Source organism: Podarcis bocagei (assembly GCF_964188305.1).
Source record: "Podarcis bocagei genome assembly, chromosome: 1".
Lineage (NCBI taxonomy): Eukaryota > Metazoa > Chordata > Lepidosauria > Squamata > Lacertidae > Podarcis > Podarcis bocagei.
In genome coordinates, this window is record NC_138125.1 from 68356342 (window position 1) to 68370270 (window position 13929).

Sequence of the window (13929 nt, forward strand, 5' to 3'; positions counted from 1 at the left end):
GAAGCCTGTGCTTTATTGATGCTTTTTAAATGATTCTGATCATTAGGGCTCAGCCAGTAGTCCCAGTGTCTGCCTTGTCAAGTACCATCAATATGCAGATAGCATTTTTTAAGCAAGTAAAGCTGTAGGTGTTAGGACGTTTAATGAAGCAATCCAGAAACTTCACACCAGAGCTTTCCATGACACACTAGGCACAAGTCAAAAGCCAAGGAAGGGGTGACTGAGTTGTGCTGATAATATATAAGGCAAATTAGCTCCACTGTGGCCATAACAAAGCATCCCTGAGCAGAATAATTAAGACAGAATCTCTTTAAAAGTCTTTGGGAATGTGATGCACCACCACTCAACCACAATGGATAGTTTAAAGTGTGTATTTAGTTTATTTTATTGCCCTTAGGGGAGGTAGGAATGGTTTAAAAGTTGTTGTTGTTGTTGTTAATTTAGATTTCTTACTTGTTCTTCACTATAAGGTCCCTGGGTGGGCACAACAGCAACAGCAATAAAATAAAATGGGGACTTCCGGTGCGGCAAAATGGTCATCGCCACGGAAACTATTTATTTCAGTGGATCCACTCACTGAAGACATAGTATTTACAATGGGACTACAACCTGTTATAAATACTATATCTACAATGACGAATACTAAAATATCAGGTATTGAACACCTGAGGTTTGACGGATGACTTTAATCAAACCTAGTTCACTGGATTTCTGACTAGGTGTAGAAGTGTGATAAGAGTCTTTTGACTAGTTTGAGTGTGCATACAGAACGTCATGTTACCACCTATTCCACTACATATATACTCCTGATGTACAGGAAAATCCCCCATAATATTTGACAGGATGTTTCAGGCAGCAACACGATCCTAACACGAAATGGCTGAACAGAAGGTAATTTGGTTCTGTGGTAAGTTATTATTTAATGAATGGTCAGCTGTAACTCCAGTTGACTGGTCTATCAAGTGGTTAATGCACATAGTTGACTTATATGGTCATCACAGTTCACCCTAGCTCTTGTACCTATTTGCCTGATGCCTTGTAGTAAGCTCATGCCAACACCCTCACTCCATTCCAACACAGACCCTTTCTCTATCCATAAAAAATAAAAAACCCCAGCATTTATTCATGTTACCAAAGGCCTCTTCTGCTTCTCTATTCCAAAGAAAAGGGCTTATGACCAGACACTCCTTTACATCACAGTTCTACACCATCATTCAAAACCAGTAGCCATGGGGAGCTGACCTGTTTTGATGAGGAAGTCCCTTTCTCTGCTAGAAAAGGTTCCCAGGTTGGGCCATTCTATGGCAGCAGGGCAGTTGATACTAATCCTACATCATGACCACCAATGGATGCTGTAATATATGGAAGGATGGATGTAAAGTGGAGGCAAGTGATGTGTTAAGCATGGATTTTGTATTATCATATTTTTTTTGCATAGCTATTTTAGGGGATTTTAAATTTCTAGAATGTACCCTAAGGTAAACAAATTTCAGTAATTGGCTAAAATAATTTGTTTTGATAATGGTGCTTGCTGGAAACAAATGTACAGATGCATTTTATCTTCTGGCCCAGACAAAAATGTACTTTTCCAAGCTAAAGAACTCATTTTCAAATGTACTATCACACTGAGTTCATTAAAAAGATTGAAGGCACATCAAATATATCTATTTTAAGGAAAGATGACTAAAATATGCAGAATGGGAAGATAGTTATTTTGATACATTGTAATTACATCAAATGCACAGGTGTGGAGTTTATCTTTTTAATCCAAAAAATGATTGAAAATGCTTTCAAATACTTTAGCGTCTTTTGGGGTGGGGAGCAATTCAGATTCAGTGTAATCATGTTAACTACACAATTAAATATATTCCTGCCGATAAACATTGCATTAAATATTTTGGAACTTTCACATGCAAACTTTGTAGTGCTTTCTTAATGGAAACTAATTGTCATGCATATTTCAATAATATATGCATTGCAGTGAACATCCCTTGGAGAGGATGAGGGACCCTGAGTCCAGGGGTCTGGCCATTGGGACTCTTTCCAGGTTACACCTTCTCCTCAGGTCACACTCCTCACCAACCCTGTTCTGGACTTTTGCTTGGCTGGAATGTCTTCTTAAGAACGTAAGAAGAGCTTGCCTTAATCAGGCCAATAGCCATTCTACCTCATCATCCTGTTCTCATCGTGGCCAACCTGATGCCTGTGGGAAAGGCAGGATTCGAGCACAGGAACACAGGAACACTCTCCCCTGATTCCAGAGATCAGAAGCATTTCTGCCTCCAGAAGCAACTCTGGAGGCTGAGCACAGCCCTCATGGCTAGTAGCCTTCAACAACCCTCTCCTCCATGAAACTGCCTAATCCAGAGGTGTAGCTAGCTGAGGCGGGAGGCACTAGGCGCCACACCATGGGGGGCGGCACTTACCACGGGGTCTGCAGTGTGCCCAAGCCACGTGTCTCTCCTGGGAATGATGTGGTGGTTTGGGTGCCTGCAGGCTCTGCGCTACCTGGAACAGCAGCGTGGGGCTTGCATCTGTCCGCTCCCTTTCCCTCAGCCACCCTACAACTGAGGGGGAGGCAGCGGAGAGGCGCGGTGCACCCTGTCCTGGCTTGCCCCTGTCAGGAGTTCAGCCTACACTCGAGTAGGACCCTGGCAGAGACACATGCCCTTGGCAGAGACACATGGTTGATCGTTCAGGAGCTTCAAAAGCTTTCTTCTGCCTGAACATCACAGTGACCGATGCCAACCGATATTGGCACACTTAGGGATCCGCAGAGTTTGCGCAACTTGTGTAACAGATACCCAGCAACTCAGCATTTTGGCTAATCTACATTATTTACATATAAACACACATGAAGCACCACAACATGGCTCCCTCTCTCTCTAGCATCAGACAGCAAAGAGAAAAAGGACAAAGGACAATAGTCCCACTTCATGGAACACAGTAACACAAACATCCTGTTTCGATCACTTCCCACTCTGTGGAGTCAAAACATATACTGTCGTGTGAAAGATAACAATCCTATGACTGCAATCATAGATCAGGAATTCTAACAGCCCCGCCCCCGCCCCTGGGCGCAGGGTGTGCATGCTGCCCCAGTAGCTACACCACTGGCCTAATCCTCCTTCAAAGCCAAACATTCTTGAACTGTGATGTTGCCTACTTCTTGTCTGGATCGAGGTGTGTGTGTGTGCTTAGAAAACTGTGACTTTTGCATATCTTGCTCTACCCATATAAAAATAGCATCCATTGTTTTGCCCACTTTAATCTCTAAACCACTGGCATGAGGCCCTCAGAAGGTTGGGTCTGTGGAAATGTGGCCTTCAGGCTGAACAACATAGCATATAATTCCACCAGCATTCAGAATGAAAGAAGGACTTGATTCTCAAGGCCTCAGAAAAGCTACACAGTACAAGTTGAGCCGCACAATTTATGTGAAAATGTATTCAGTTTCCAGATCACCCCTTCTAAACATTTGTGGCTGTGCATCTACTTATACTGTTGACCTAAGGTTTGCATCATAATGAATTATTGCAGATGCAATAATTCATCCCCCTTCATTTTATGCATGCTTTTGGCACACACCCCTCCTTTGTATGATGATATCATATCATCTGGGTGTCCAGAGAAAAGGTGGTTGAGAAACACAGGCTGAATAAAGTAGCCTCGTGAGTACTTCATTAGTCACCAAATCCCAATTTTTTGAGTGTGCCTGAACATCTTACTCATCATTGAAAGACCTTTGAGTTGGTCATCACACTGAAGTTTTGGGATTTGGACAACCAGATGTCATTTCTGTGTGGCCAAACTCAGCTCACACACTATTGATTGACATTACATTCAGCCAAGGTTATATGACGAATATTTATTGGATTCATTTTCAGCTCCTGAAGCTCACTTTAGGTGTACCCCAATTAAATGAGAACATTTGATGGTAATCATCTGAATAAAGTCCATGATCAGTCCAGATTCTCTTGATACCACAGATCTTTTTTAAAGCATTTTACAGGGATGCTTGCAATGTCTGAGCATGGGCAGAGCTTTCAGACAACCACATCTTTCCATCTGCATTTAATCCCGAATGACTAAAAAAAAAGAAGCTCTCCAGTTGGACATGTGAATTGGCATTGACTCAGCCCAACTTTAATAATCAAATAGGTAGTGAAGTCCTTTCTTACATGTTTGCTATTAAGAGACAGAAATGCAATATAGTATTGATTTGTCCAACATCATTTAATGCTGTTTGCTGTATCCAGTTAGGTGATATCTGGATTCTAAGTAGGAAAATCATTGAGGTTCAACTAATAACAAACTGACATTATGCTGGTTTTCAAAACAACATTATGTAAATATGCAGTAATGAAATCGCACCAGGAGAAAGAATCCAGTGAGGTTTCCCCCCCACAACCATATGTATAGTCTAGATTTAAATTCTAATTTTGACATTTTTTAGTAAACATCTATTGGAATATAATGAGCATGACAATATTGAATTGGTATAACTCAAGGCATATAATATCAAAGCGGAAGCAGCCTAGATATTGCAAAATAATATTGGTGCATGATGAAATTCTTTGAATGTTATCTAAATGCCTTATCCAAAGGTTGTTGCTGGTGGATCAATCTTGCCAGCTGATGGTTCTAATAGCCCTTAGTCCTCAGGGAACATTGCAACAAAATGTTTTAGAGAAGCTCTTATGTTCATACTTTGTCATCTCTAAGATTTTTGCATAACACTTTGTTCTGTTTCATTAAATGAAAATACCCTAAAGTCTTACAAAGTATTTTTTAGGATAGGCATTATTGGATTCTGCATTTATTGGATTTAAATTGCTCCCATATGAATGCATATTTGCTAAATAAATGGCAGGGTGAATGAAGCCTGTTACAGATGAGTCAAGCTGGGTTTTGTTTTGTTCAAGATTACCTGTATGAAAAAGGTATGAAAGAGGTACAGGATAAATTGTGCCCTTGAGAGTACTTAAACGAATCCATTGACTCTGCTAGAGATGTAGCTGAAGGGAAATGCATTAAGGGAATGTGCCGATAATACCCAGAAAGAATTAAACTTTTTCTCTCACACAGATTAGTTGGCTTTGCAGAATGAACATAAAACATTTGCAACAATACTTATTTTTGTCAGTTTGGACAACTGATAGGTCTAAGTAAAGAACAAAATACAAACAAACAATATTCCCACTTGAACAAATCCAAATAGCCAAAGGACCACAAAAGAACACCTTTTGTAGACCTCAAGGACCTCTCTGTATATATAGCCCAAAGGCGCATTGATCAGTTGGTTGACCAGAACCATGTCAATGCAGGCATGTTGTAACAGTACAGAAAAATAAGGAATAATTAGAATGGGGCTGGGAAACCTTTGGCCTCCCAGACGTTGTTGGATTCCGACTCCCATCAGCCCCATCCACAATGGACACTAGCAAATGGTGGTGTGTGTTGCAGTCTAACATCTGGAGGGCCAGAGGTTCCTCAACCCTGAACTATAAATATTTTAAGAACAGAATTATTTCACAGCGAGATCAACCAGCATGGTGCCTTCTAGGTGCTGTTGGGCTCCCATTATGCCATGCTGATGGGAGTAGGACATTTGCTGCAGCCCTGCCAGTAACATGTATTGAATGGAACTCTCTTAGGGAACAATATTTTAAGAACAGGCCATGCTCCAATGCTCTGTGGACACAGATGCAGGTGGCGGTTGGGACATTTTTCCTCATCTCCATCTGCTGGAGTTTGGTAAATATTTTGCAGTGGTGTGCAGAAAGAAATGCAGGTAATTCACATCTTACACTTAGAATACTTACATGGTTCCAACTTTATGTGGGCAGTGGGGAAATGAATGGATGGATGGATGGATGGATGGATGGAGAGCAGGGGAAACCTGCTGCAGGAATTGCTTTTTAAGCCCCCCACCTTGCTTCCTGGGCTCTGGGAAGGGCATATGAGGGTTCTGGGAGTAACCCACAGCCATCACATGTCCTTCCCAGAGCCTGTTAAGTATGGCAGAGGACAAGGTCCACTCCAGATAAGTAGGAATGGTCATAGGGCATGCAGTTCCAGGGGTTTCTGCCTTTATGCAACTTTGGGTTTACACACGGACTCCCAGAATCAAACCCTTGAATAAGCTGTGAGTTACCTGTAGCCTGGTAAGAAGGGATAAAGGGATAAAGAGAATTTAGGGCTTGTTACTCATGACAAACAAAGTCATTCTAAGTATGTGTTTTACAAGTAGCCAAGAAGTTAACACTAGCACATGCTAGCTCATACTGCTATTGACTGAACTTGGAGAAGAATTAGGAAGGAAATAGAACCTGAAAATAAGTGTTCTACTGTACAAACAATTAGTTACCATACCCTCCAACATTTAGCCGATGAAAAGAGGGACGTTCCATTCCATAATAATGACAACAATTTTATTATATATACCCCACCCATCTGACAGGGTTGCCCCAGCCACTCTGGATGGCTTCCAATATATATAAAAACATAATAAAACATTAAACATTAAAAAAACATCCCTATATAGGGCTGCCTTCAGATGTCTTCTAAAGCTTGTAATGCTACTTATCTCCTTGGCTGGGGGAGTCACATAACTGCATACCCTCCAACATTTCTCTCATGAAAATAGGGATGTCCTAAGGAAAAGCAGGACAATCTGGGATCAAATCAGAAACCAGGATGGCTTCTGTAAATCCAGGCCTGTCCCTAGAAAATAGAATCTGAGTTACTAAAAGTGAAGGAATCAGTGGGAAGGAAGAACAGGTTGCCTTCTGTCTATCACCTTCACCACCACCATCACCACCGGTTCAGGTAGCTTATTGGGAGCATTATTGCTTTGCTCGCAGCACCGTCTCTCCTATCAGCCCTCATCTGAGCACATTGATAACAACAGGGCCAGGAGACATTTTTTTTCTGTTAAGGGATACATTCCCTCTGATTTAATCTCCTGGGATCACTTGCTGGTGGTAGGAGGAACTGAAACCAGTTGCAAGTGGGGACAAAGGGATAAGAGGCACCCCTTCCCCTCCCACACCTTGCAACCCACTTGAATTACGAAAAGGAGTAAAGCCCCTGGTTCCCCCATCTCTCCATTATGGTAACCCAATTGTTCTCTACAATGTGGGTTTGGTGGATACTGTTTTACATAAAAGGTTGTGCTTGCATGTTAGCCATGCCTGGAGCCCAAAGGTGTGTTTTGAGAAAGGAAATGGGTCAATTGGTAGAACAAGTCCTTTCAAGGAAATCTTTCTTTCTTTTTGTGCTCATAAGATTGTCCTGTAGTATTTTAAGGCACCATGTAGCCTCCTTGTGCTCAATTCAAAATGTGTTAGTATAACAGCAGCTGTTGAAGGAATTCCACACAAACACTACACAAATATATATTGTTTTATAAACATTTTAGTCAGTAATTAATTAGCAATAAATAACTGTTTTAGGGGCAACTTGTCCTTCAGAAAATACCCCCCTTCTCCTCAGCTTGTTTTCTTGAGTGTTCCTTGATTGAACAGTGTGTGGACAGTCTTGAAACGTTTTGCATGATTTATGACAGAGACAGATGTCTGTGTGGTGAACAAAGCCCTGTCAAATTTTAGAGACAGTTTAAAAATATATAAATCTTGTGATGACGATGGAACTTTAAAGAAATAGAGAAAAATCTATCATGGGTGAGGAGGATGACAAAGATAGTGAGAGGCCTCAAGAACAAGAGCTATGAGGAAAGATTGGAGTTGGGTATGTATCATGCCCATGCTCTGAAGAGGATCAGGCCAAGGAGAATTCAGAACCTGCAGAAACTAGGAGGACTCCGGAACCAAAAGCTCTTAAGGTGCTTCAGCTGGGGCCTGGCAGCTCTGACTTAAAAACCTCAGTGTGAGGCAGCAGTAGCTGCTTGAATGATGTCTTTCCCCCAAGCTGGGAGAACTACCTTTGTGTGGCTTCACCTTGGACCATCTCTTGTCTTCTAACATCTATTCCCTGGCTGTGGGCAAGGAACAAAAAAACCACGAGCAAATTCACTTTTTATTTGTCCTAATAATATTTGCTGCCCAAGCATGAAAGACGAATGGGGGGAATGCTAGTGCAGTTTTGTCATTTCCAGAAGTGCCTTGCTGGTCAGAGAAGTGGTTTGGGAACGGTCTAAGAAGTGCTTCAGACAGGCTGCTTGAAAGGCTGCCAGGGCAAGCTGACCTCCTCATGCAAACAAAGGAGTGCACCGCTAAGCTTCTTTGTTCCAAGTCCTACAATCTGTCTCCTGCCAGTTTGACAAGGAAGGCCTGTATGGGATGTGCAGGAGCTCTAGGACAGCAATAGATGTTTTCCGGAGACAGGAAGAGAAGATCTGAGGAAGACTCCCATTTCTATCCTACATCAATATTCCATGGCAAAAAGTGGACTATAAAGATACAAACGTCCTTCCAGCCCTCTCCATCTAATATCTGCAAGAAAACAGCTAACAGCAATTCTGCTCCCTAAAATGCTTTGCCTTTATGAAGCAGAGAGAGACTGGGTTCCAGATGCTTCAGAGAGATCCAGATGGAGAGCTGGGATCTTTTTTTCTTCCAAGCTTATATGGTTCAGCAGAGGATAAACAAACAAACAAAAGCCAGAAAGTGCAAGCTTGGAACAGTGATTTATTTTTTGTTATGTTCTTTGGGAATTAAATCAACCAACTATCCTTATAGCTAGATAATATCAAAACACAGCCTTTCCGATCGCTGCCTCACCTCCTAGGGAAGAATGTCAACACGTTGATGTGGACTCCATTTGCTTCTTCACATTGAGTTAGGGCTCACCAGGGCTTAAGCAACAAATCTGTTTCAAGTGTTCTAGAATATGTGATGTTATAATCAAGAAGAAAACTTCTTAAGCATGTTTACATGTCTTCTTTCTCATTACTGAGTAGCCAAACCAGACCTCCCACATCTGATAATAAAGGGTGAATCAGACTGAGGGCAGGAGAGAAGCAATTTGAGAGTGTGTTGTCTAGCATCAGTGTTGCTAAAGGGTGTGCATGGGAGATGAAAGAACAGAGGTCATCTCTTAAGGTTCTTCACATTTTGAAGACAGAAGTGCAGCTCCTCCTAAGGTCAAAACCAGGGAGCCCCGGTGTGTAGGTAGGAGTGCAGATTTAAAAAAACCAGACATGAACTTCCGCTGACATATTTCTCAGTTCAAAATAATACTCCTACTGTCATTATCCTCTTGCTAACATCTCCCGAGAACAATTTGTTGTCTGGCATATCTAGGTCAGAAAACGGCTGTTAAAACAGACCATTAGCTGTAGAGTAGTTACAGTTTGGAGACATTGCTGGGGGGCTGGAAAACTTCTCTCTCCACATTGAGAAAGGCAACAATATTCAAACGTTGAACCAAGAAGGTTTTCATCTAAACTCTCTAAGAAAAGTCCTTTTTTTAATAATGGCATGACATCCAAACCTTATTCAGAAGCAGTATTTGATTTTCTATCTTTATGAGTGTAATAAGAGAACATGCCCAGGTCCTCAAAGAAATGAAGACTCCTAAACTAGGAAAGACGATATCTATTAAAGCACCATCTCTGCCACCTGATTAACCTCAACCCAACACTTAGAGGCACTCAAAAGTGCTCATTAGGAACTTCCCTACATTACATTTTAGGAAAATTGTTGTGATTAGAGAAATGGGGACAAGGTATAAAATTAAAGCACATAATCAGTAGATTTATTTTTTTTTAAAGAAGGAATTTACCCAACAGGTAACGGGAACCCAAAACAATTTTATTTTATGTACGTAGTGCATTTATCTATCACCTCTCCCAAGTCTTAGCCAATACTCCAGATCTAAACACCAGCTCCTGTGAACATCTAGAGCTTCAACAAACTAGGCTTCTGCATTAACTTTCTTAGAAGGGAAAGGACAGTTTGGTGCAGATATAACTTGGTGTACATGGAGCTGCCCTTTATAAATTGAGAATCTTTGCAGGATATGGGAACTCTTTATACATGCTAAACTCCTGCGTTTGCAAGAAATCAGTAGACTGAAGCATCATTCTGTTGGATCAGGGATTCTAGTGTCAGATAATTTACAAATAAATTCTGAGTTTGCTCACACATTCATGTTCATCATTTGATGTCTGCAGTGCAAAATCTAGCAGTGATTTGCATCCAAATTACCTTCTACACAAGTCTTTTTGTGGAGTCACATCAATGGTGCTCTATCAAAAGTTTAATAATCAGGTGATGACAAATCAAATTATGTAAATGCATGTATGCACTGGGCCCAACCAAAGATGTAAACTTTGGATATGTTTTGTTTTTCCTTCTAATGGCCTTGTAAGATATTAATAAAATCCACCCTCGTACTTCAGGAAAATACTTTCTGGCATATTGTCTTTGGAACCTGATTCTGTTCTTTGAAAAGATGGCACATTTCCCCACAACTTGTATCAAGGGAAATCAACTTGTATTTGTGCAGTGAGCATTCCTGCAAGAAGAATATGGGCTACGTGCCCATATTAGCAGGGCTTTAGAGCAGATCACAAATTTTACATTATTATTTTTTAAATTCCCGCAACTCCATTAGACAATATATGTCAGGTTCTTTTGCTTGTTTAATTTGGGATGTTACCAAACCACCATCAGCCAGGGAAGGTGATTCCTGTTTCTATACAGTATCTCATCTAGTCTAAGATCTTCCCTGCAGTTACCAAGGCAGATCTGAGGCCTAATTATATACCAGGCACCGCGGTATGGGGCATTTCCTGGGAAAAGAGAATCATCTAGCCTGGAGCTAAACCTCAGGCTGTTAATTTTATCCATTCATTAATCCTTAGGAAATGCCCCATGTTGAGGAGGCAATAAGTGTAGCAAGCTGCAGGGAAACGGAGTGATAAGCAACAAAACATAGCTCTACAGCTTTCTTTTAATCAAAGATGCACTTTCAATTAAAGTATTTGCCGTTTATTTTCAGGGGATTAATACCGTCTCTCAACTTGTCCCAATGATTTTGTGATCGCCCTGCATTCTGCTTAAAATGAGAAATGCATAATAAATAAGGTGAAGGAACAAGCAAAATAAATCAGTCTTCAGATATTGATCCAGCTCCAGGGACTGTGCCTAGCTGAATCACAGGGTTGGCTAGGGAAAGCCAAAGGTCCACGTGGTCAATGGTGTGATCAGCCCTTGGTGATACAAAGTTCTGAGCACACTCATGGAACTCTTGAGTAGATCAATGTCTACCTGCTTGCTTATGACACAATGGGGGAAATCAGCTTGAACGATTTAGCATTCTTACTGATGGAATAATCATACAGTGGTACCTTGAGGTACAAATGCCTCAGGTTACAAATGCTTCAGGTTATAAACTCTGCTAACCTGGAAGAGTTACCTTGAGTTGAGAACTTTGCCCCAGGATTGGAACGGAAATCGTGTGCCAGCGGCGCAGTGGCAGAATTAGTGAAAGCACGCCTCTAGTTAAGAACAGTTTCAGGCTAAGAAAGGACCTCTGGGACGAATTAAGTTCGGAACTAGAGGTACCACTGTACTTGCAAAGCTGACCATCCATTTAAAAACAATGTCTTTGAATTGAAAGCAAAGGATTGAGCATCGTACGAACAAGAACACCCAGTGTGTATCCTACACCTATTTGTGCTGCCAGCTAGGCCTTGGATGTCTAAGCAACAGTGTGAGATCATGGCTTGAAATGCTTTGTATAACTGGATAGAAATCAACACAGTTGCACATGCTTAAGATTTATTATCTTCTTCGTCCTGTTGTGCACGTAAACATGATTTACCTTGGTTTTTCTTCTCAGCTCGCCAACACCACCATTTAGAATATATGAGATAACAGCTGCATCTGGTATGGAGGACTATTATAAATGATAGAGCGGAACATGGTCTTCCTTTTATACCCAGCTAAATGACTCCCTTAGTTTTGACTTTAATTTGTCCCACTGCTCTTTCCTCTGCCTGTTCCCATAAAGTACCCTTTCCTCAAATTCCAGGTTCATAGTAGTAAAATGAACAGGCTGTTGAGTCAACCTTTGATGTTCCAGAGAAACAGTGAGAGAGGAAAGTGTGTGGCTGGTGCTTATTCTCCCTTACATTTTTGGATATCTACACCTGTCACTTAGGAAGAAAGAGCATCTTATCCCTTTGAATGCACCTGAGAAGCTTTTGGGAAAAGAAGTGCAAGGCCCTAGCATTTCCTCTGTTACTGCTTCTTTGAAACTTCTGGTTAGTGTTCCTAGAGAATTAGAGGTGGCATTCAAATGGATATGTGTTTGGACTGGCTTTTTAGTCTTGATAAAAAGATATCCCATATAATCTTTGTATTTTCCCCCCAAATTTCAATAAAATCTATTTAAAAAAACTAAATGGGGATGCATTTCACATTGTCATTTCACTCGAAAAGGGGAGGAGAACCTGTGGCCTTTCAGATGCTGCCAGACTATGGGAGAGATTCAGTGGAGTCCTGTCAGCCCTGCACATGGACTTCTGCTTGCACGGCAGGACTTTCCTCACTCTCCTCCTGCCACACGCCCCCCAATAGACTGGGGGTGTTTGTGTCAGGAGAAACCCACAGAACAGTGAACATGGGGGAAGGGGGGATTATTCCGGGAAGCCAAAATGCTTGCCCCCAATGGAAATAATCACCTTTGTGTGCTGTTGAATTCCTCCCTGTGATTCTGATCATCTCTGATCATCTCTGATCATTGTTCATGCTGGCTGCAGCTGATGGGAGTTGGAGTCCAACAACATCTAGAGGGCCACAGGTTCCCCATCACCATTGATAATGGTACTGCTTAAATGATTCTGTTGTTCAGTATATTTTCCTTCATGGAAGGAGCATTTTATCCACCCCCTCCCACTTCAGTGTTTGACCTCATGTTCTTCCCGAGCGCTCTGTTTCAAAAGACTAAGGCAAAATTCTGCAGAAACATTTATCTGTGGAACAATTGCAAAGTGGTTTTCAAAATAAACATTTCCCCAGAACCAATTTTACATATTTATTTTGTTTCTAAACAACATAAGCAACAGTCATTTTTGGCTATGAATGCTCTTGGGACAATGTCATTGAATAGATGCTTGTGAAAACGTTTGCAAAATTGATTTATGGAAGGGAAAAGCAGTAATTCTACGATGAAAGACAAGCTGCAGAAAAGAGAACTAAGGAGAGTGAAAAGGGACAGTCCCCCACCCACCCCATGTCCTAAAACAAGTTCAGAATGTAAATTCTGTTACCTACTCACCAATTCCAACTATCTCCTTGGAGTAAGCCCTCTTGAACCAAATGGGTCTTACTTCTGCAGTGAAATGTATAAGATGTGCACTGTCAACCTCATCTGGGCATGGTAGCTCTGCTCGAAAGCACCAGGGCAAAGTCTAATGTCTTAGCATACAAGAGATGACCTCAGAGTTACTCTGGGACAAGGGTTATTCAGTGGTGTTGTATTCTGTTAAGTTTGTGTAAGAAGTTTGACTGGAGCACACCCAGGAGTCTAGGAAGGGGCTGGGGGTGGGCAGAGAAGAGAAAATTGCCTGAGGAAATTAGGCTGAGATGTGACCCAATTAATAAAGATTTCCTTTGGAATAACTGGAGATCTATTTTTCATACCCAAAATATTGTTAGAGTCAAACATCAACTTTGATGTATAGACAGTAGGGAGCACAATTCACCTGTCAATAAGCAGGGAGTTCCAGAGATTATGTGCTGCCACACTAAAAGAGCATTTTCTCACAAATATGGAGCTAGTATTATGTGCTACCTGCAATAATGCCAGTTCCGCACATTGAAGTGGTTTAGTGGGCATATTGTGTCCTCCCTAAAAGAGGGCACATGTTGCGGTGAGACCTGGAGACCGACCTCCTGTGTGGTGGGTGGGTAAAATTGGACAGCCACAACACCCAATTGGTAGGTCCCTCGATGT